Below are 21,613 nucleotides of genomic sequence, written 5' to 3' on the forward strand. Positions count from 1 at the left end.
AGATGTGCGTTCTTACAAGTATGTTCTATTCTCCTTACCGTACTCGTCGCTATATACAGATTTTATTTGTCTCTTGTTCAGATAGTTTTACGCTAGCTGTGGCATTTTGGTAGATATATTTAATTATGTTAGTGTAGCAATGGTCTATTCGGCATTCTGTCAATGCTTTTAACATTTTCTTGTGGCTAATGGTATTGAATGCTTTCTCGTAGTCCACAAATATCAGTGCCAATGGTTTGTTGTATTCTGCAGAATTCTCTATCGAGTTCTTTATTACTAGTAAGTGGTCGTTAGTGCTGTATCCCGATCTAAATTCAGCTTGTTCTCTAGGCTGATAGAATTGATCATTTGTATGAAAAGTTTATATATGTGTGACAGCAAACTGACAGGATGATAGTTTTTTAGATCTATTATGTCTCCTTGATTGTATAATAAAATAATGACTGCATTGTTTCATTCAGGAGGAGTTTTCCTTGGTAGATGCATTCGGTGGAAAGCTTCGCCAAATCCTGGATAATTTTATATTGACCTAGTTTGATCGCTTAGATCACTACTTTGTCATCGCCAGGGGATTTGTTAGTTTCTATTTCTAAAAGTGCCGTTTTGATTTCGTATGGATTTATTTCTGACATTAATTTTGATCCCTGGTTTGTGATTTTGGACAGAGGCTGATCTTGCCTTTCGTCGGTGCTCTCATACATTTCGCGATAAAAGTATTAGACAACCTCAAGGATTTTGGTACTATCAATAGTAATTTTCCATCTTTGTTTTTATTTTGTTCATATTTTTGTTGCCCATGTTGTTCGTATTTCGCCTCAAAACTTTTAAACTTCTCTTTTCTTGAATTATTTTAGTTGTTTCTCTTGTATTATTTTTCCACTTGACCGGTGGATATCTTTATTTAATTTCTATATAGTGTAGTTGGAGCCGTATTTTTCCGTCAGCTGTCTTCTTTTACCTATTAGCTCTTTAGTATGTCGTACACATAATACTGATAAATGAATAAACTTGCATAATTTTGTTTAAAATATAGAATTTGCAAATTCTTTGAAATATATATCGAAATTTATTGAAATCCCCTCATATTTGCTAAAGAAATCGAAGAATATTTTAGTGTATTTCATTTCCCATTCGTACGTATTAAAAAACACCGATTCATCTTAGCATTGCCGAGTAAAATAAACCATTTTTAGAGTTGTTTATATTTCCTTGGTATTTTCTTTGATCGAAACCGCTTTTAGGATATTCTGGGTTTCAAATAAATATCCCAGTTTATATATTTTGTTTATGCTAAGTTAAGCGAATGAATTTAAAAGATTATTAGATCACTCTCGGTGAGGCGTGGTCAAGAGCGGTAGGCTCCACTCCAGCGTTTAGTCCAAATTCTACGTCGAATTTGAAAGTTTTCTGTTTTGTTCCTTTTCATGGAAAATGTGTAGCAGTTTAATTAGTTTAATGGTACAGTTGCAGTTTAAGTGAGGTTTTGAAGAATTATTTCCATCCTCGTTTTGTTTCTCCCTGGTTAACATCCCAGGCTTTTTGGCAGTTTGGAGATGAATTTGTTCTTGTTCAGAGATTTCCAATCCAGTTTCAACCCTCAGAAACTTTAGTGCTTTTTTTTGGAGAAATCAGGTAACTTTTTGTGTTTTAACTTTGAAGTAACGACAGACAATTTTTTTCTAAATAATAATTGCTTTCATAACAATTAAAATTTTGATATTTAATATCGTAAGTCTTAGGGTGTGGCTATGCTGTCATTTTAATTTTTTTCTGTTATAAAATTCAATGTTGACATATGACAGATATATTCATATATTTGTGATATTAGCCCGTTTTGTTTTTAGAAAAGGTTAATCTTTGTGAATAGTTTTATTTAAAAAGATAATTCTTTACTTGTAACAATTTTTTATTTGCCACAGTTTATAGCCCAGTAACATTTGTAAGTTTTTGTAGCATCTCCCGAGTTTGTAAAAGGATAATGACATGTAAGTTTTCTTTGTTATTTTTGGTATAAATCTCTGTAACTAGTAATATAGTGTTTTTTGTGCCATCTGTATTTTTGTAACTGTTTGTGGCTAGACACAATAAATGTTTAATTTATTTCTCTGAACCACTTTGTCTTTTTATTCTAGAAAAGTCTCCTAACCATTTTTGTATTTCTAATAATTATCTCAATAGTTACAACTAGTTGTTGTAATCATTAAAATTTGACACCTCGAAGCGGCGTCCATTTTAAATTGCTTGAGGTTGCTGTTGATTGTTTTGTTTGTCCATTTGTTTCAGGAGATTTATGTCAGTACCCCTTTGTTTCATTTTTGTAGTTGCCCCAATCCAACCCCATTGCTATTGAACTTATCCACGACCCCAGCTCTCCAAACAAACCCTGAGTGCCGTTCGCACAAGTTTCCACCTATCTATCTATCTCCACCCCCAGTATTTTCTGTCCCCAGTTTTCAAACGCCCTATAATTATACCCTGGCAAAATATTCTGTTACAAAAATTGTATATTTTAAATACTTACAAAATTGGTTTGTGTTTGCCACATGCTCGAAAGTCTTACTTTAACTAGAGGTATCTTATTTATTTATCCAAAACGAAACAGACTTTTCCTTCTAAACTGCTCCATTTCTCCCGTCAATTTAGTCATAAGCTTATTCACCTGTCCATGATTAGTCCTTTCATTTCCCGGTAATTATATTTGCAACTGTCTCTCCGTTAACAATTCCATGCATTATTATTATTCAAAAAACAAGCAAAGACAAACGAATGTAAAAATGATTGGGAAATGAGTTGGAAAAGTTAGACAGTTGACGGAAAGCCTTTGCAGTTCATTTGGTGCTTAATAAGATCACAACGATGTAATTAAGCGGAACGAATGCTATTTTGGTCCACAAGTAATTAATTAGTAGTGTGTGTTACTTTCTTGTTCTGTCTCTGAAATGTGGACAGAAAGATGATAAATACATATATAGTTTTTTAAAAGTGTAAATTTTTAGTGAAAGTCTTACAAAGAAAGAAGTCTTTCAGCTTAATTTTTACTCATGACCATATCGGATTGCTAACACAGAACTGATTTTTGGGAATTTCTTTTTAAGATACAGTACGGTCGCGTTAATCCGAAAGGAATCTAGGAAATGAGTTGTTCGGATGATCGCATTGTTCGGATTACCTATGACTTTTTTATTGGCCGAAGAAAAACTGCAAAAACAGAATGAACATGAATGAAAAAATGGTTTATGTATTTTAATAAAATATTATACAAATATATATACAATATATTCAATAAATACATATTTATTAAATTATTATTTATATTATTACAATTTTTTTCTGGACGTGAGTCTCGACGTGCTGATCAAACGCTCTGTCTCTTATACGCCTCAGCATCATGATCTTGCTGCTGTTGAGGTTGTCTTCTCCAGAACTGATGGCCGTGTTCAGGGCTTTAACAGCTTCAGCAGCAGAAGTTTTTGAAGCAGGTGGTTTATCATCGACATCCTCCTTTTCCGTTTCTTCTTCCAAATGAGGCATTCTCGGACCACAGATTCAGTAATTATTTTCATGTTGTCTTGAGCCAGCTAAGCGACAAGGTGGCTTAAAATAATGTCTTTTTAAGCCTCTGTACAATTTGCCAAATTGAAAACGACGTCATTGATATTAGCTTTGTTCAAAGCTACTACCATATCCGTTCCACTTTGATCGTCAGCAAGAATGTTGGAGAGTAAAGCTTTTCGATAGCGCAGTTTTGTGTTTTGGATGATATTCTGGTCCATTCGTTGACTCATAGCTGTCGTTTTGGGTGGTAAGAATAGGGCAAAAATTTTACCATCTTCACTACGAAGTTGATTATCGGATGGTTGACCAGGGCAGTTGTTCAGCAGCAACACTGCCTCCTGAGGAAGGTTCACACGTGCGAGATGACGACGAACATCAGGGACGAATTTCGTTGAACCAATCCAAGAATAAATCTCTGTGACACGCATGCACTTTTTTGCCGGGAAGATCAACAGATGTGAATGCACGAGGCTTGTTAGCCGTCACCACAACAAGCAAACGAAGTTTGTGAGTCCCCGAAGCATTTGCAGAAGAACTTCAAAATTCAAGTTAGATGATGTTAATGCGAGAATATTTCGAAGACAAATTCACAATTGGTATTTACAGGAAAAAACAGCACCCACTCTCAAACGCTTACATCTAAAATTTGCGGTTTGACGGATGTAGAGAGTGTTTGCGTCTAATTATACATGATTTGTGTTTTCGATGGCGCAAAATTCAAAGTAATCGAAAGTTACTTATGGAGTGACATAAAATTCGAGAGCTAAGAACAATTTTCTTAAGGCATATTAAACATTACCGTGAGGAGGGTCGACCAATTATCTATATTGATGAAACATTCATTCTTTCCACACTAATCAACAAGATTGGACCGATCACAGTAACACTGGATTACGAAAACAAGTGTTAAAAGGGCAACCATTAGTAATAATTCATGCTGGATGGGAACATGGTTTTTCATACCAAACGCTTTGCTTATTTTTAAGTCAAAAACCAAGTCGGGTGATTTTCATGATGACAATGAATTTCACTAATTACAAGAAATGGCTTGCAACTAAACTACTACTACAACTACCCTTATTTGTATAATACCACCTTAAAATTATTTTAAATCGTAATTACTTTACATTATTTTAAGAAATAACAGTATAAAATAGTTAATGACACTCTTTTGTCACAATAAGTTTGTCTATATTGAATGATATTAGTTACGGATTGTCTATCGCAATGAACAAACACAGATAAACTTGAATCTATAATTTTATTAATGTAAGTAAAAGCTTTTTTAGGTTAATGTTACAATTACGTATTATTCATGCAAACATATTTTTAACAGAATTTTCTGAATTTTATTACGGGTTTGGTAACATCTCGCCAAGTAAAATACCTACACGGAGTGTACATTCGTTTCCTGACTCGCTTAGGGGTTACAACGTTGCCATTCTCCGCGCATCTCAAATACACAGTGAATCTGGTCGTGCTGTATATCTTAAACTGTACATTTGGCAACGTCGAAAATAAAAAAAATTAAAACGCTGGTCCATCTAATATACATAACAAATATTTTTTTACTGTATCATACGGGGTGTCACAGATATCTTTATGTTTTCATACTTCATGCTCACACTGTATATGTTTGTCTAATATATATTAAAGTATGTTTGATATTTTAAATGTGTGGAAATTTTATGGTCTACATAAATAATGTATTTCAATATTGAAATTTTAATTAAAATTTTGTAAGTCTTGACCAAAAGGTAATTAATTATTGTAAAACCACTAAAGTTCATTCGTTTAGCAAATTCCCATCTGTCAACAAACGCACGTGTTGATATTCGCCGTCTCATTCGTCAAGAGGCTATTAAATATAATTTATTGCCTTAAGCCAGGCATATTGTCATGTTACAGATCCAAACTTGCCAGCATGTTTAAATTTAAATGGTGTCGTGTTGATTTTAAAGTTAATATATTGTGTTATATTTATGTTATAGTTATTGTTAAGTTATTTACTGGTCGTGCTATTTTTTAGCGTTTAGTTTAATTGAGATTTAATGATTAAATTTCAAGAAATTCTTACAATAATAGTTCCAAAAGTAAATATTTTTAAAAATCATGTGATACACATCAGTACGACCCTGTTTGGCTTTCACGTGCTTCTGTTGACAATTGGGAATATGTAAAATGAATGTAGTTTAATAGTGATATTTCATTTATACATTGTAATTTAATTTCTATTCTTTTTAATTAGGAAAGAGAGTCGTGAATGAATACTCAAGAATACACAACTTGAATATGTACGATGGCGTGGAGCTACGAAATTCGACCCGTCAGTATGGATGATTAAAAAATTAACTCTCACCCAAAATTATAGTTTGTTTTTGCAGATAATTTTAATCAGTCATTTAACCTTTAACTTTTTTAATTTTCTTTTTAATTTTTAAATTTTGGGTGTTTTATACAATATCATTTTTTCAGCTAAATTTATTTGTTTATTTATTTGTTTCAAACTAGATCTGAAGACGAGCAATCAAGACCGAAGAACTCCATTCAACAATCCACCGTTCAAGTCTGTGAATCTTCAGTTTAAGTGCAACGTTCTCATCTAATCGTCAAAGTTCAACGTACAAACCTTATTTATTTTTGACAAAAAGCCTACCTGTTTTTTTATGTTTCTAATTTTTTGCTAAGTTAAGTTAAACAGACTCTAAATATACTCTTTGTGTGGCTAGAAGACATAGATCTCTCTAAAGTTATTATCTAGCCTTAAAACTATTTTCGTTATTATTCAAGTAGTCATATTTGTAATAGATCTCTTAAGCTATGTGTAATATAACTTCGTGAATAAGCAAGTACAATTTTGAAGAATTTGGAAAATATATTGAACATTCAACTTTTGTAGATGGTAAGTGATTTAATTTGATGGAATCATGACTTTACGACAGTTTAGTAGTATTTTTGATTTAACCCATTAGGATGGATGAATGGTTTTTTTTAATTACATAAGTTAAAATACATTTGTTTAAATATTTTTTGAGTTAGAAGTCGTGCCTTATACGGAACGCTGAGAAATTAAGGTACATATGTTTAACCCTCCCAGTACCGCTTTTTTTTCAGCAAACTAAAAAATATGTTTTGCCCAAAATGTACTTAAAACAGTTCATATAACCCGTTTTGGACATTAAAAAAAATATAACATGTATATAAAAAAAATTTATTATGGTTCATTTGTACCCAAAAGTACTTAACAAATTTAAAAAACTAGCGCGTATGAAACTTAGAAAACCGATTTCTTTCCTTTTGAAGGCACAAATAGACATTGCTTTTGTGACATATCCATCTTGATTTTCCTGTACAACCAGGGTTTTTGCATCTTTAAGGTAAAGGTAGCTGTGGGTGCTCTGGAATGTCCAATATTATCAAATTGCACCTCAGTAAGAGGTCTAATTTCAATGTTTTGGCGTTTTGTAGCTACTACTGGACTAGGTCCAGTCGTTTCCAGAAGGTCTTCCCCGTTTTCGGTTACTGAAAGAGTTGACTTTTATGAGGGCTTCACCAACTTTTATCCCAAAGTGTAAAAGGTCCATAATATCTTTTTGTGGAATTTCTAAAGTATGCATGTCTCGTTTATACTCTAACCAAGAGTTTGTTAGGGCCATGTCAACTGAATGAAAGATTAGTCAAACATGGCACTTTGCATACATGCACACACATAAACGTTGCACTTTCTGCAAAGATTTTTTGTTCTGTAAAACGCAATAAGATCATCTGTCTTATCTATGCCCCCCATGAACTTATTATACTTTTGTATAACTTCGGGTCGACTTACGTCAATGAAACATTTTATTTTTTTTTATTCCAACGTTTTACAACATCTTGTGTATCAACCCCAACGAAGTTGGATACTATTATCACTGAATTGTTATCTCATCCAAATCCTCTAACCATCTGATTACTCCAATTCCATCACAACAGATAATTTATTCCGTTGATCCTCTCTCGTTTTATGAAAAATATTTTACATCAGTTAGTGGTGGTTTAGAAAATCTATTTGTGTTTACAGTACCGGCAACAAGTATTGACTTTTGGTTGAGAATTTGTAAAAAGTTATAGCTCGTAAAATCATTGTCACAGTACAATGCATGCTTATTAGGTTTAAGTACTTTTGATAATTGCAATACGATAGCTGCACTTTGTCTATATTTCAAATAAGAAGGTTCCATTTCTGTGGTACTACCTTAACACATTAGAAAATTGTAAATCAGTCAACTTTCACCACCTAATACATACAGTTTTTCATAAATTGGGTTTGTTTTTGATGTATTGCTTTATAGACAATCTTCCTTTGAAGGGCATGATTTGTTCGTCTATGTAAACATTTGTTTCTATCTGCAGTTCTCTAAATCTCGTTAGGACTTATTTAAAAGCTAGTCAAACTTTCCATAGCTTGTCGTTGCTTTGTCTGAGTTCCACATTGCCAACACAATGTAAGTGGTTCCAAAGTTTGAAAAAACGATTTATTGTCATTGTGTCTGGAAAAATATCAATTTTTAAAGATTTGTCCCAATACATTCGCAGTCTTGGAAATTTTAGACAGCCTGTTAGAATACTAAGGCCAAAAAACGATTTTATTTCTTGCAGGTTACATGGTACAAATTTCTCAATTCCAGTTTGCAAAACATATATTCGTGTATTGAACGAAATTTTCAAATAAACTTTTGGGGAAATATCTCAGAAAATATGTAACTGGATATTCCTCAGAACAGTTTTCATTAGACACCTGGGTTATTGTATTAGGTAACTGTCGTGTTAGATATTGAACATTCTGTAACCATTTTACATATTTTTTAAGAGTGATAAAGTTATCATAGTTTCTATCGTAGCCCTGTCCATCATCATCCTCCTTTTTTTTTTCTAATTATCCTCTTCCTCATCCTCCCCTTCGTTTTGATTATCTGAGACATCATCTATCATATGTAAAATTCATCACTAATACATCCTTCTATGTTGGACAGTTTTATTTGAAAAAAGTCAAAATACAATAAAATATATTCACAATTAGTAAGAAGTAACACTACTTTCAACATTACTTTGTAATGATCTCAAGCTATACATACCCATTTTTTCTTTTAAATATATAAAAAGGTACGCTTGCAAAATAACTGTCGAAAAAAACTGTTGACTTACTAGGAATGCACTCACACCTAGTTCTATCTCCTCCTTCCCTAGTTCATTAGGTCTATTTCTTGTTCCTCTTTATAAGCAATTCTGCTTGTTCATTAGCAGATTAATACCTCTCTGAAAGGTTGTCACTCCATCTTTTGAGCGGTCGTCCGATACTTCTTCTGCCGATTGGTGACTTATCTCTTGCTATTTTTTAAATTTGCTTAAAGCAATTTGATTAAACCCAGCCTGTGAGAAATGTTCACCTCTGAGAATTACGTTCGGGTGTAACAATTCATTGGAGCGAGGTGTGTTAACTAGAGTAAAAACAGGAAACACCCCATCGCGCTCCAATGCTCCAGATCATCCCTTTACCCCTATAGCACTATGATGCGCGATAGGAGCACAACTATCAGCCAAATGCTTTTAATGTGGAGGTCCTGGGTAATAGAACCCCAACATGGTTTCCTAACCGAATGCAAAACTCAGGACAGCGCATTGTCGCTATAATCCTGTTATCTTAAAGTATTTCCTGTAATTCTCAGTACTCTCATCTATGCCGTTTCCAGTAGCCTTTGCATTGTGGCTGTGGCACACAGCACACATAGTTCATTAGGCGTGCCGTTTAATTCTTCTAAGGTGCTTGAACCTTGGAATATAATAAAATCCAAAATATAACTAGACACCCCTGATATAATAAAAAATTTGTACCCTCATTTGTGCGGCTTGCTTTGAATATACTTACGTAAATTTGACGTAAATTTCCAGCTCGTGTTCCTTTGTACGCTACTATAGTTTCATCAACGGAATATTCATTTTCAGTGTGAAAATTTTAGTAATTTTCTCTAACTTTTTCTAAAAGCGGACGTATTTTGATAAATCTATCTGTTGTAATATGTGTTCATCATCATCATGGCTTATTCACTCCTGGCGGAGTGTTTGCCGCCCTTTTGGGCTCTCTGATTTATTTATTGCGGAGAATCAGTCAGCTGTTGTTTTTTTTTTATTATTATAGCAGCGTGTGTGACTTGGCCCTGTCTACAATTTTCCTCCATTCTTTCCGGTCCTTAAAGCGCTCCTTCCAATTGTAGATTCTCAGCTTCTTTATGTCTCCTAAGACATCTCTCCATCTTGTTTTGGGTCTCCCCTTTGGTCTCTTTGTTGTTGGTCTCCATCCAGTTATTCGCTTTAGGGTAGAGTTTGGGTTAGCTCTTTCTGTGTGTCCCAGCCACCTGAGCCTTTGCGTCTTCACGAACTTGATTATGTCTTTACCCTCGATGACTTCTTTAATTTCTTCATTGGTTAATCTTCTAAATTCGCCTACACTTATCCTCACCGGTCTCATTATTCGTCGAATTATCTTTCTCTCTAAGATTTCCAACCTCATTTTATCTTTTTGTGTTAGGCACATCGTCTCTGCACCATAGGTGATCACTGGCCTGATTGCAGTCTTGTAAATTTTTAATTTGGTTTTCTTACTAATGTGCTTTTCTTTCAGGAATTTTTGGTAATTCCAGTAGGTTTTATTACCCAGTAGGATGCGTTCATTTATTTCATCCGTTCTATCATTTCTGTCATTCACCATCACTCCCAGGTGTTTGAAACGGTGTACTCTTTCAAATGTATATGCACCAAGCTTAATTTCTTTCTCTATGTTCGTATTCTCTCTTGAACACTTGAGGTATTTCGTTTTGCTTTGGTTTATTACTAGCCCTCTCTTCTTTGCTTCTTTATCTAGTTACTTTATCTGTAATTTGTGTTATATGTTCATTATTATTGAAATGAATAAATCTTCTCAGAAGTTTAAAACGTTTAATAGACATCAGGCTTGCAACTTGTTCGATACGAGTTCCACTGGCCCAATAATCTTCATTGGAAGGAAGATCTATTATACCCATCAACAAAATCGACAAAAAATCTGCCATCTCATCAGGATCAGTACCAATGCTTGTGCCTTTTATTTGAGTAGGTACTATACAAATTTGTCTGCTCAATTATGTAGTATAAAATTTCTAGTAAGTTGCTTTTCGTCCAGTAGAAAGTTATTCCTGACTTTTTCCATTTTCTAGGAGGTTGATCAGCAGCTTCAGGATCGTTTATTATATTTTCTAAAATAAACATTGAAATAAGAGTTAGTAGCTTCTATTATGTATATTTTACCTGTAGTTTGTGTCCTTATTTGATGAACATGCTTGATGAACATGCCAATAAATTCTCAGAGGAATGGGAGTGCTGAGAGTCACTTAGTGTTATATCTGAATCGTCATCTAATATTATTCAAATGGTATTATTTAAAAAAAAAAATAATATATCATCATCATCATTTTGGCTTTACAACCCTGTGTGGGTCCTAGCCTCCCCAAGAATTTTTCTCCAGTCGTCCCTATCCATCGCCTTCCTCCGCCAAGCACGTATTTCCATATTTCTCATATCTTGGTCTATGTTATCTAGGAATCTTGTTCTGGGTCTTCCTCTTCTTCTTTGACCAATAGGTCTATCAAGGAGCGTTTTTCTAGCTGGGTCGGTTTGCTCCATCCGCATTACATGGCCTACCCACCTCAGACGTCCTATCTTTATGTGTTTTACGATATCTGGTTCCTGGTATATCCTATAGAGTTCGAAGTTGTATCGTCTTCTCCAGACACCATTTTCATTTACCGCTCCATAGATGCGCCTTAGTATTTTTCTTTCGAAACATCCTAACATGTTTTCATTGCTTTTTGTTAAAGTCCAGGTTTCTGAACCATATGTTAGGACTGGGCGTATTATTGTTTTGTAGAGTTTTACTTTTGTATTTCTTGATATAACTGTAGATTTAAAAAGGAGATTAAGCCCAAAATAGCATCTATTAGCCGTGCAAATTCTGCGGTTTATCTCTGCGGTAGTGTCATTTTCAGTATTGACGAGCGTTCCCAGGTATACAAATTCGTTAACTGCTTCGATGACGTCATTTTCTATAACAAGTGGCCGTAGTGTTTGTGGTTGCGTACCTATTTTCATGTATTTTGTTTTGTTGGTGTTTATTATTAAACCCATTTTTGTAGCCGCTTCCTTTAATGCTACGTACGCCTCTCGTGCTGCGTTTTCCGTTCTCCCAACAATATTGATATCATCAGCATATGCTAAGATTTGCACAGATTTGTTATATATTGAACCGGTAGTTGTGATTTGTGACGTACGTATTACTTTTTCCAGAGCTAGATTGAATAGTATACAGGAGAGTGGGTCTCCCTGACGTAGCCCGTTATTTGTTTTAAAAGGTTCAGAGAGTTCCCCCTGGATTCGTACTTTGCATTCAACTTTTTCAAGGGTTAGTTTGGTTAAACTTACCAACTGATTTGGTACTCCTAGGTCTATCATTGCTCTAAACAATTCTCTTCTATAATAATAAAATAATAATAAAAAATAATATAAGTTTGTAAATTATTACCAATAATTTAAAAAAAATAAGACTTACTCACAATCAATTTATTCTACCACCAACGACTGTTTTCGCATTTCGGCCTTAAGACCTGAAGATGCATAGCAAATTATAGTATGCGAAACCGGTCGTTGGTGGTAGAATAAATTGATTATAAGTAAGTCTTATTCTTATTTCTTTTTACCTATTTAAAATGGACTCACACAGGCAACATAGTTAAGATTTTATTACCAATAAATTTTTAAACTCGACAATTTTTTTCGAAGGTTTTCGACAACTATATTTTCTTCATCCTCCGTATCGGATCTTTTAGAAACTTGAGGAGGAGATGGTATTTGACCCTTCAATTTTCCGTAGAAACTACATGAAGGAATCTCATTGAATCCATCCATAATAGCAAAACGCTGAACACGACAAACTTTTATTGATAATTGTTACCATATGGTGACCAATATTTTGGATAGAGTTATATCAATTATCACGTTATATATAATAATCATATAACACAAATCATCGAAAATACTGGTTCAAGCAGCCATCGTTGAATTCGTTTTGCATAAATTTAAATTTTGCTTACCAAAAAAATTCTTATTAGTAAGCACGTACACAGCTAACCTAACAACTGACGGAAGAACGCGCAAAATCTACAAACATGTGAAAAATGGCAACATTAATCATTGATTGACGTTCTCACACCGCAAATGACCGATGCCATATGCCTACACTGAACAGCAAGCCTTATATAGAGCATAGTTGAGTAAAATATACATTTGAATTCAACATAACCGACTGGCTGCATTATCCAGTAAATGTTATTGAAATATTTTTGAATGTGCCCGATAGGGTTAATTATTTTAATGTTAGACTACGTTTGTAAAGGTATACAGTGAAAATTTGAATACATTATTTAGAAAATTAGCAGAACACTTTTTTGATGAATTGTACCGTTTTTAAGAAGAATGCTTTTATATAAAAATCTTTCTTTTAGATATCATATTATTCCCTTTAATATCATAGTACTTCTTTTAATATTTTTTTATACGTTTCGTTTTCTTGTGTATTTTTGATATTTCAACTTTTTCTCTTTCTGTTATTTTTAATAGTTTGAGTGCCATAAATATTCCTAATTTTTCGAAAGCATACATTAAAAAAACCTTAACATAGTATGTTTGGGTTTTTTGTATTGTATATATATTACAGGATCCAACTTGTAAATACAATACATTTTGTATTCCCGTTCTCCTCCGCCAATCCTCCTGGTCCAAGGCATGATCCTTCCCCAAACCTCTCGATTCCATCGCTCTTCTAATTCCTTCATTCCAGGAGCGTCGAGATCTACCTCTTTTTCTTCTTCCAGGGGGCTTCCATCTGTGAAGTTTTTGGGGCCAACGTTCGTCAGGCATTCTCAATAGGTGTCCAAACCATTTTAAACCTCTTCTTTCTATCTTGCCAATGATCGTTTCTGTAGCATTCATGTTATTTCTTATAGATTCGTTATTCTTCCTTTCCAGCCTTGATGTTCTAGCACTTCTTCTCAAATAATCCATTTCAACTGCCAACAATCTTCTCTTCAGGTCTGCATTAACTCAGGTCCATACTTCAGAGCCATAACAAACAACTGATTCAACCATGGTTTGCCCTATTCTTTTTTTGTTCCTTTTGGAAATGTTGCGACCCCACCATAAGGAGTTCAGACATCCTATAATTTTACGTCCCTGATTAATTCGGTGTTTAATTTCGGTTTCTCCCAAGCCGTTCTTATCAATGAGTGCACCTAAATATTTAAAATTTTCCACGTCCTCGTCTATCAACACTTCAAACCTTGAATCTGAATTGGTAACTAAATATTCTGTTTTCTTCATGCTGACTTCTAACCCCCATTTTATATATTCTCTGTATAGACGCTTTGTCATAAATTCTAGATAATAAGAATCTTGAGCTAGAACGACTTGGTCATCCGCAAAGTTCAAGGAGAACAGTACGTCATTTCCTATGGGGATTCCCATTCCCTGGCAGTGGTTTTTCCAATTTTGGAGGGCTGCCTCAATATACAAATTAAACAGTAAGGGTGACATACTGCATCCTTGTCTTAGTCCTTTAGTTACTTTTATTGGCTCTGATCGTCTATTTCCAATTTTTAGGTAAGTAGTGTTATCCCTATATACTTCTGTAATTATTACTAAACGGTATTGACTAATGCCGAGTTCTTGTAAAGTTTGAAACAATTTAAGTCTTGAAACTGTATCCTACGTCTTTTCTAAGTCGATGAAGGCTAGATGTACTTCGGTACCGACCGCTATTCTTTTTTCTATTAATTGTTGGAGTATAAACAAGTTATCAGTGCAAGATCTACCAGGCCTAAATCCACTTTGGTCTTCGCTAATTAGATGTCCTACATCATCTTGTATTTTTCCATTTATTATCTTTCCAAACAATCTCCCGATAGTAGGTAGGACACTTAATCCTCTGTAGCAGTTAGGATCTTTTCGATTACCCTTCTTAAAGATGGACACTTGGTGAGCGGTTTTCCATTCAGATGGTACTTTAATTTGTTGGCAGCATTGATTCATTAGAAAAGTTATTTCGTTCTATTAGGAGTGGACCTCCTGCTTTAAGTAATTGTACAGCTATATTGCCAGGTCCTGGAGATCGCCCGTTTTCATTTTAATTAACGCAGTACGGACCTCGTTTTTTTTTTATTTAGAAAATCGCATCGACCAAATGGCCATTAGCGAAAAATTAGTGGATTACATTAGGTACAATTGCTTCAATACAATTTGGTTTATTAAATATTGTTGTACAATTTAGAGTATTGTTAAAGTTACAGTCTGCACCTAGAGCTTCTATAAGTGTTCCTGGTATCTTGTTATTGCTTCGTTGTTGATTGTAGATGGGACATTCACAAAGTAGGTGCATTATTGTTAGTGTCATATTACACGTTTCACATCGCGGCGGTTCGCACTTTTTAATTAAGTAATCATGCGGTAACCTAGTATGTCCGAGTCTGAGGCGCGTTACTATTATTTCTTGGCTTCTTGACTTAGGTAACACATTCCATGCCTCTATGCTGGGTTTCACTTGTTTTAATTTAGAATTCGACACATTCCATTTATTTTTCCACGCACTTAAGATTGATTTTTTTATATAAGCTTTTATATCCTTTGATACTGATGTGTTTACGATCTTTCGTACGAATTTCGTTGCCTTTTATTCCTATATGGGATGGGATACGGACCTCGTTGTTAGTAGTATTAATCTTACTATTTGTTTGTCTCTCCATAACGTATTCCTCCTATTTTTTGTATTGTTCAGTTAATAATACATGTAATAAGGACTGTATAAATATTTGTGAAAAATATTCAGAATCCCATCTTCACTAGGCTTTAATTTTTTGCACCGACACGATACTGGTAAGACCACAAGTAATTTGTTGATCCACTGTAGAAATTTTGCTGATTTATGTTGTAATTTGCCTGCATTCAGTCACGGTTGAAAAATTTGATTTACAAATCTGATGGGTCGCTCTCTCAGATATTCTTCACTTTCGTCGCCCGATTCTCCAATTACTCCACGTACTGTACTCGTACCAATATTTAAACCACAAAAATACATTATTTATTTGTGAAGAAACCACAAATCAAACAACCTTAGTTGTCTTATTTTGCTGTTATTTAGAGGCATGATTGTTAGAGGTGTCGTATCTCGTGATCTTTTTAGTTTAATCGCAGTTTATTTGAGGCCATTTTTGCAAAACTCATTTTTTGGGAAATCCAAAAAAAAACAATTAGCGGCCGATTAGTGTTTAGCTCATAATGTAAAGAATTTTATTAATGTTGCTTAAAGTTTTTAGCAATATAAATTAGAAGTTTCTAGCCTAAAATATTTACAGATTTTTAGAAAAAAAAATGTTTATTGCAAACAACTAGGTTTGCAAATAAATGTATAAAATAATAACAAACCGTATTTAGTTCAGTAAAAAAAACATAAGGGATTTATTCATGAAAATAAAACTTTAAGAGTTTTAGTCATATAAAGAAAATGTTTAAACGAAAAAAATATCTAAAGCAGTCTCAATCAGTCATCCTCAAACGAAAAAACAGTCATTTTCTGCATTTTGGCAATTTTCCAAACCATCAACGGTTTCTTCTGGTGAGGTAGAATCTGTCTTCAAGTGTTCTTTGTAAAAATTTAGTTCAGGAAGACTTCTCCAATTTTCTCCATAGTGTTTGGAAAGAAGACTAATAATAGTCCCTTGATCCCCCTTTTAATTCCTTTGCCAGTGGTAATTTCTTAGGAGCCATTGAAAAAACAGAAACATTTTTCTTACAAACACTTTTAGCTTTTCAAACGTCATTTTGGTAATTGGGTTCACCTTGGACTAGAACATTGTTGCCTTTTTTGTAAAAAATAAACCGCTTTTCCTTATTAAATTCAAAGTGCCATGAACTGGGCAGTTTAATAACTTGTTTTGTTTGTGTCCTCCAATCAAACACATCCCAATCCATATCGATTTTCCGTACAGTGGAATGCTCTCTGATTAAAGGTCGCGGCATATTATCATGCACGTATAGTTTCCGGCACGTAGCCTTTCCAGTCCAGCAATCGGACTGCGCGTTCACATTTTCATACATAGAATGTTTCAGTTTGGTGCGGTGAAGATCAGTTCTCGCTTTTCGCGACAATAATTCATTATTAGCATTCACAGTAAGGGACAACTTTAAAATATTTTTTCAATCTGCTGCTGGAAAACTTGACTGGCAACAATAATTCCTATGTATTTCGTACTGCTTTTCGGCAAATGTTTGTGGTATTATTTGGTACCTACTTACCATTTTGTCCTAATTTGCGTGCGATTTCCCTTCAAATATTTTCTTTTTTATTTGCATCATTTATCATTGTAGTTATATAAAATTTCTTCACAGCGTACGAGTTCAATTCATTTTTCAAAATCCATTTTAACTTGTTTATCACTTCCGTGTTTAATTGTCACAAAGCAATGTCACGGATGCACATCAATTGAACTATTCAGAGCAGCAGCATCTAAGATCAGAATAGCCATGATGATTGCCAACCTCCGTCGCGGAGATGGCACGTGAAGAAGAAGAAGAATAAAAACACATGCATAAATGACAAAATAGCCTCGTTAATTATTTTGGATTTTTTATGGAAACGTGTAATCTTTAATAAGTAAATGTATGTTTTAAGGAAGAAATAAATAAAAAACTTATTTACATATACGTGTGAAATTTATTAAACTAAAAAAAGTAAAACAAAAAAGTTCAAAAGATTAAAATAGTGCAATCAATTATTGTCTTTAGTACAATGCGAGTTACACTTGATATGTTTGACAATGCTTTTATGGTTTGAGCAGATACATTTTTTTCACTTAGCACAATTGTTTTATTTTTATTAAATTAACGAGGCCACAAATCGCACCTTCCTCATTTCTTTTGATTTATTTGCTCCCCTCGATTTCTATTTGTATCTGTCAAGTGTGAATTCGTCTTGTATTAAACTATGATTTCAACCATGAACCCTTAGCTGATGGCAAATAAAACAATTATTTAACTAATCATATTTATTAAAAATAATATTTAAGCAGGGAAAAACAACCCTGCCAATGCTTTACATTAAATAAATTCGAACGATACTTATGGCATCATGGCATCGATGGGCTGCTTGCTGTTAAATATCTGTGGCCTCCCAATTAGATAGTTAGGACCTCCTGACAACTGCAGTTAGGTCCTCCGCATGTTATTCCATACAATATTCAGAAATTTCCCATAAAATCTCCAATAAAGTCTTCTATACAGCCAATAAGTTCTCCAATAATATCAATAGAGTGGTAATACAGCCAATAAAAGTTCATAATACAGCCATACAGCCAATAAACTCTGCGACAATGAATTCTGCAGACCATAAAATGAAGCTTATAATAATTTTTGCCCTCTTTTCATCATCATCCAGCCTCAAGAGTCCACTGCTGAACATAGACCTCTTCCTCATGTTTCCAACCCCGTCTATCTTGCGCCGCTCTCATCCAGTTTTTATTGAGTCTTCTTTGGTGGTCGGTGGTCGACCGACGCTGTCATTCTGGCTATGTGTCCTGCCCATCTCCATTTTAGTCTGGCTATCTTCTCGATGATGTCAGTCACTCCGGTTCTTCTCCTGATGTCTTCGTTGGTTATTCCTTCTCGCAGAGTTATTCCTAACATGGACCGCTCCATTCGTCTCTGCGTGACTCTCAGTTTGGTAGCTGCTGCTCTTGTTAAGATAAGTGTTTCTGCTCCGTACGTTAAGACTGGGAGGACGCACTGATCAAATACCTTTCTCTTTAGGCATGTGGGCAGCTCACTTTTAAAAGTTTTTCTCAGTTTTCCAAATGCTGCCCACCCAAGGCCGATTCTTCTCTTCAGTTCATGAGTCTGGTTATCCCTGCCAATCATAATTTCATGTCCCAGGTATTTATATCTATCTACGAGTTCTATTTCTTTCCCACCAATACTGATGTTCTGGTTGGGTACCAAATTGGTCATGATTTTTGTTTTCGAGATATTTATATTTAAACCTACACTTTCTGTAGCCACAACGAGTTCCTGTACCATCTCTCTTGCCATACCTAGATCTTCAGCTATTATAAGTATATCATCGGCGAAACGTAAGTTGTTTAGATATTCCCCATCTATTTTTATTCCCTTTGCCTTTTTTTATAAATTTCAAAACAGCCAAAAAATTATATTCCCACTACTAGAAAAGTTGATTGACAGAAGGTAGGGAGACTAAAATGAAGTTTGCACAGATGACATAGGGCGTATGCCTATGATGGAATTAGATCTTCTGTCAACATAGAACAGAATATTTAGCCTACCGGACAGAAAGAGAGAGGGTGAATATTTATTCTACGGAACAGAAAGAAGAAGAAAAATAATAAAGAAATTAAAATAAAATAATTATTTAAATATAAATTAATAAAGATGTGACGCTTATAACGTTACAGCCTAGTATTTCAAGAAATTGTTTCCTTGCTGAGAAACCTGCTTCTAAGCTACATATATGACCAAACTGTTTGGGACAGTAATGTCTAGAAGGTTCATAAACAGTCGATAAGGCCAGCGAGAAGTGTGTCGAGCACACGTATTATATTCCTGAATCATCTTATCAGCATTATCAACTTTTTCTTTGATGGAATTGTATAATATCGTTTTTGGTTTTTTATTTTCTTTATCAGAAACAGACTTATACTAATGTTGCCAGGATATGGACCAGTTTGTTTTTCTTTGATACATAAGATACCATGGCACCTTTTTCCGAAAGGCAAGTTCGGAGAAGAAAACAGCTCGGTTTCTAAAACTGTTTTTGGTCAGAAGTAATTCTACCAACGCTAGGGACGTAAAGAAATTATCTGTAGTAACTCCTCGACCAGTACCATATAAACGAGACGCTAAATCTGTTACCACTCTGAAACTTTGTTTTTCTCAGGTTGCTTGCCTGTGCAAATTTGCAAATTATGCAGGTTGAATGGGAACTTTCCTCTAAAAGCTACCAGCTGTTTGACAGTTTGTTGTTTATGGAAAAAAACGCCTATTTACAATTCGTAACAAAAAGTTTCCATATGTCTCTTAATGTAGCCAACTTGTTTGTTTCACGCCTTTCTTGTCCTTGTGTCTCTTGTGTTTCACGATAAAATTGCTTACCTAAGTAAATCTGTTGCAAGGCATTAATGCTGTGAATATGTTACGACAGATTGATTAATCTGTACTCCACATTTTTACAAGTTTCTCATTTCGTCAACGTAGAGTTCCTGCTGTAATCAAAACTCAAATAAATGCATTGGGTTCTATAATACACTCATGGACAAAAATATCAAATATTTTGGAAATTTCAAATTTTTGTTATTTTCAAAATAAATTCTGGTCAGTCAAGTCGTTTATTGTAAAATAGAGTTTATTTTAACAATGTTTAATGAGCAATTTTGAGTTTTTATGCGGAGAAAATTGTGAAAAAAATAAATGTTTAATATTAGGTAAATAAGGTTATTTTACTCTAAACTTAAATGATAATTTAAATTGTTTAAACAAGTGGTTTAAACTGAAAGAAGTGCATGATCAGTAACCAGTATTTCCCCCTCTAGCTCGTATTACTGCTTGCATCTTTCTCAGCATGCTTGCAAGTAAATTTTAGACATATCCTTCGGAAATTGCATTCCATTCATCCTGTGCAGCAAGCCGAAGCTGCTCTATCGTATTTGTAACGGGATTTCTTTGTCGTATGCTGCGTTTTAGGTGATCCCACATGTGCTCTATTGGATTTAAATCCGGTCTAGACGGTGGCCAATCCATTCTTCGAATTTGGACCTCTTCAAGATAATTACTTACTATGGAAGCGGCATGTGGTCGAGCATTATCGTGTATTAACGTGAATCTTTCATATCCAATGTAACCAACATATGGCAAAACATGATCTTGCAGGATGTTTTAAACGTAAGAATCACCAGTCATCCGTACAATCACTTTCACAAGTGCGGTACGTACCTCCCAACTAATACCTTCCCAAAGAATTATGCCATCAACTCCAAAACTAACGGTCTGGGCGAGACTGCAGCTGGCGAATCGTTTTCTAACTCTTCTATAGACGTAATTTTGACCATATGGCTTTCATAATAGGATTCTGGTCTCATCAGTGAAAAGAACGTTTTAACACTTGTCTATATTCCACTAAATATGTGTTCTTGCAAATTCCAAATTACGAGCTTTATAATTTTGGAGAAGACGTGGAACTTTGGCGGAGCGTCTGGGCTTTAAGTTTGCCTCTTTTGATCTTCGTCTAACTGTTTGTGAACTCACAGTAACTTGTCTAACATGTAATAGCTCATTTCTGAGGTGCATCGATGTTAATGAACGATTTCGTGTAGAATTAAGAACCAAAAAAGAGTCATCAATTGCGGTTGTGCACCTTGGGCGTCCTTGACCAGGCCTTCGTACAAAATTTTCTGTTTCGCGGTACCTACCTTTTAAGAGTATTTGAAACTATAGATTCAGTTCTGCTGAGACGTCGTGCGATACTTTTTTGTGCATATCCTTCCTCGTACAAAATTACAATATGTGCTACTTGGACTTCATCGCAGTACCGAAATGGTGGGATACTTGTTTTAAACTTAGTTAAATCAAAACAATATTTAATTAAACTTAATAAATTTAACTAAAAATAACCGAATTAGTATGATTTTTCCTTTCTTTTCTCTTATGAAAGATTTTTATGATAAAATGTACGAATGACACTAACCACTGAATAAACGTCAAAATAAACATCAAAATAATTCAAACAAGTTGAGTACCTCAGCCTACTGTATGAGTATTATCAGTAATCTAAAATTATTTTGAAATAATAGTGATTACAAAAAAAATTGAAAAATTCTTTAATTTTTTTTTGATCAGACTATAGTTGTATGAGGGGATTGTGATTAAAAATTCCAATTTT

The 21,613-nt window shown here is 34.3% G+C and overlaps 1 protein-coding gene across 3 annotated transcripts in view; it reads left to right on the plus strand.

Moving 5' to 3' along the window:
• dsx (transcription factor doublesex) overlaps positions 1–21,613 on the plus strand; it is a 620,621-nt gene that overhangs the window by 410,102 nt on the left and 188,906 nt on the right. The window contains exons 3-4 of one of the 3 annotated variants that reach the window (XR_011951056.1): positions 5,804–5,881; positions 6,067–6,457. The exons of the other annotated variants lie outside the window; for them this stretch is intronic. The gene's annotated coding sequence lies outside the window, so the exon portion shown is untranslated. The remainder of the gene's footprint in view (positions 1–5,803; positions 5,882–6,066; positions 6,458–21,613) is intronic. 3 annotated transcript variants of the gene reach the window in all.

The sequence above is a fragment of the Diabrotica undecimpunctata genome, chromosome 5 (genome assembly GCF_040954645.1).
Source record: "Diabrotica undecimpunctata isolate CICGRU chromosome 5, icDiaUnde3, whole genome shotgun sequence".
Lineage (NCBI taxonomy): Eukaryota > Metazoa > Arthropoda > Insecta > Coleoptera > Chrysomelidae > Diabrotica > Diabrotica undecimpunctata.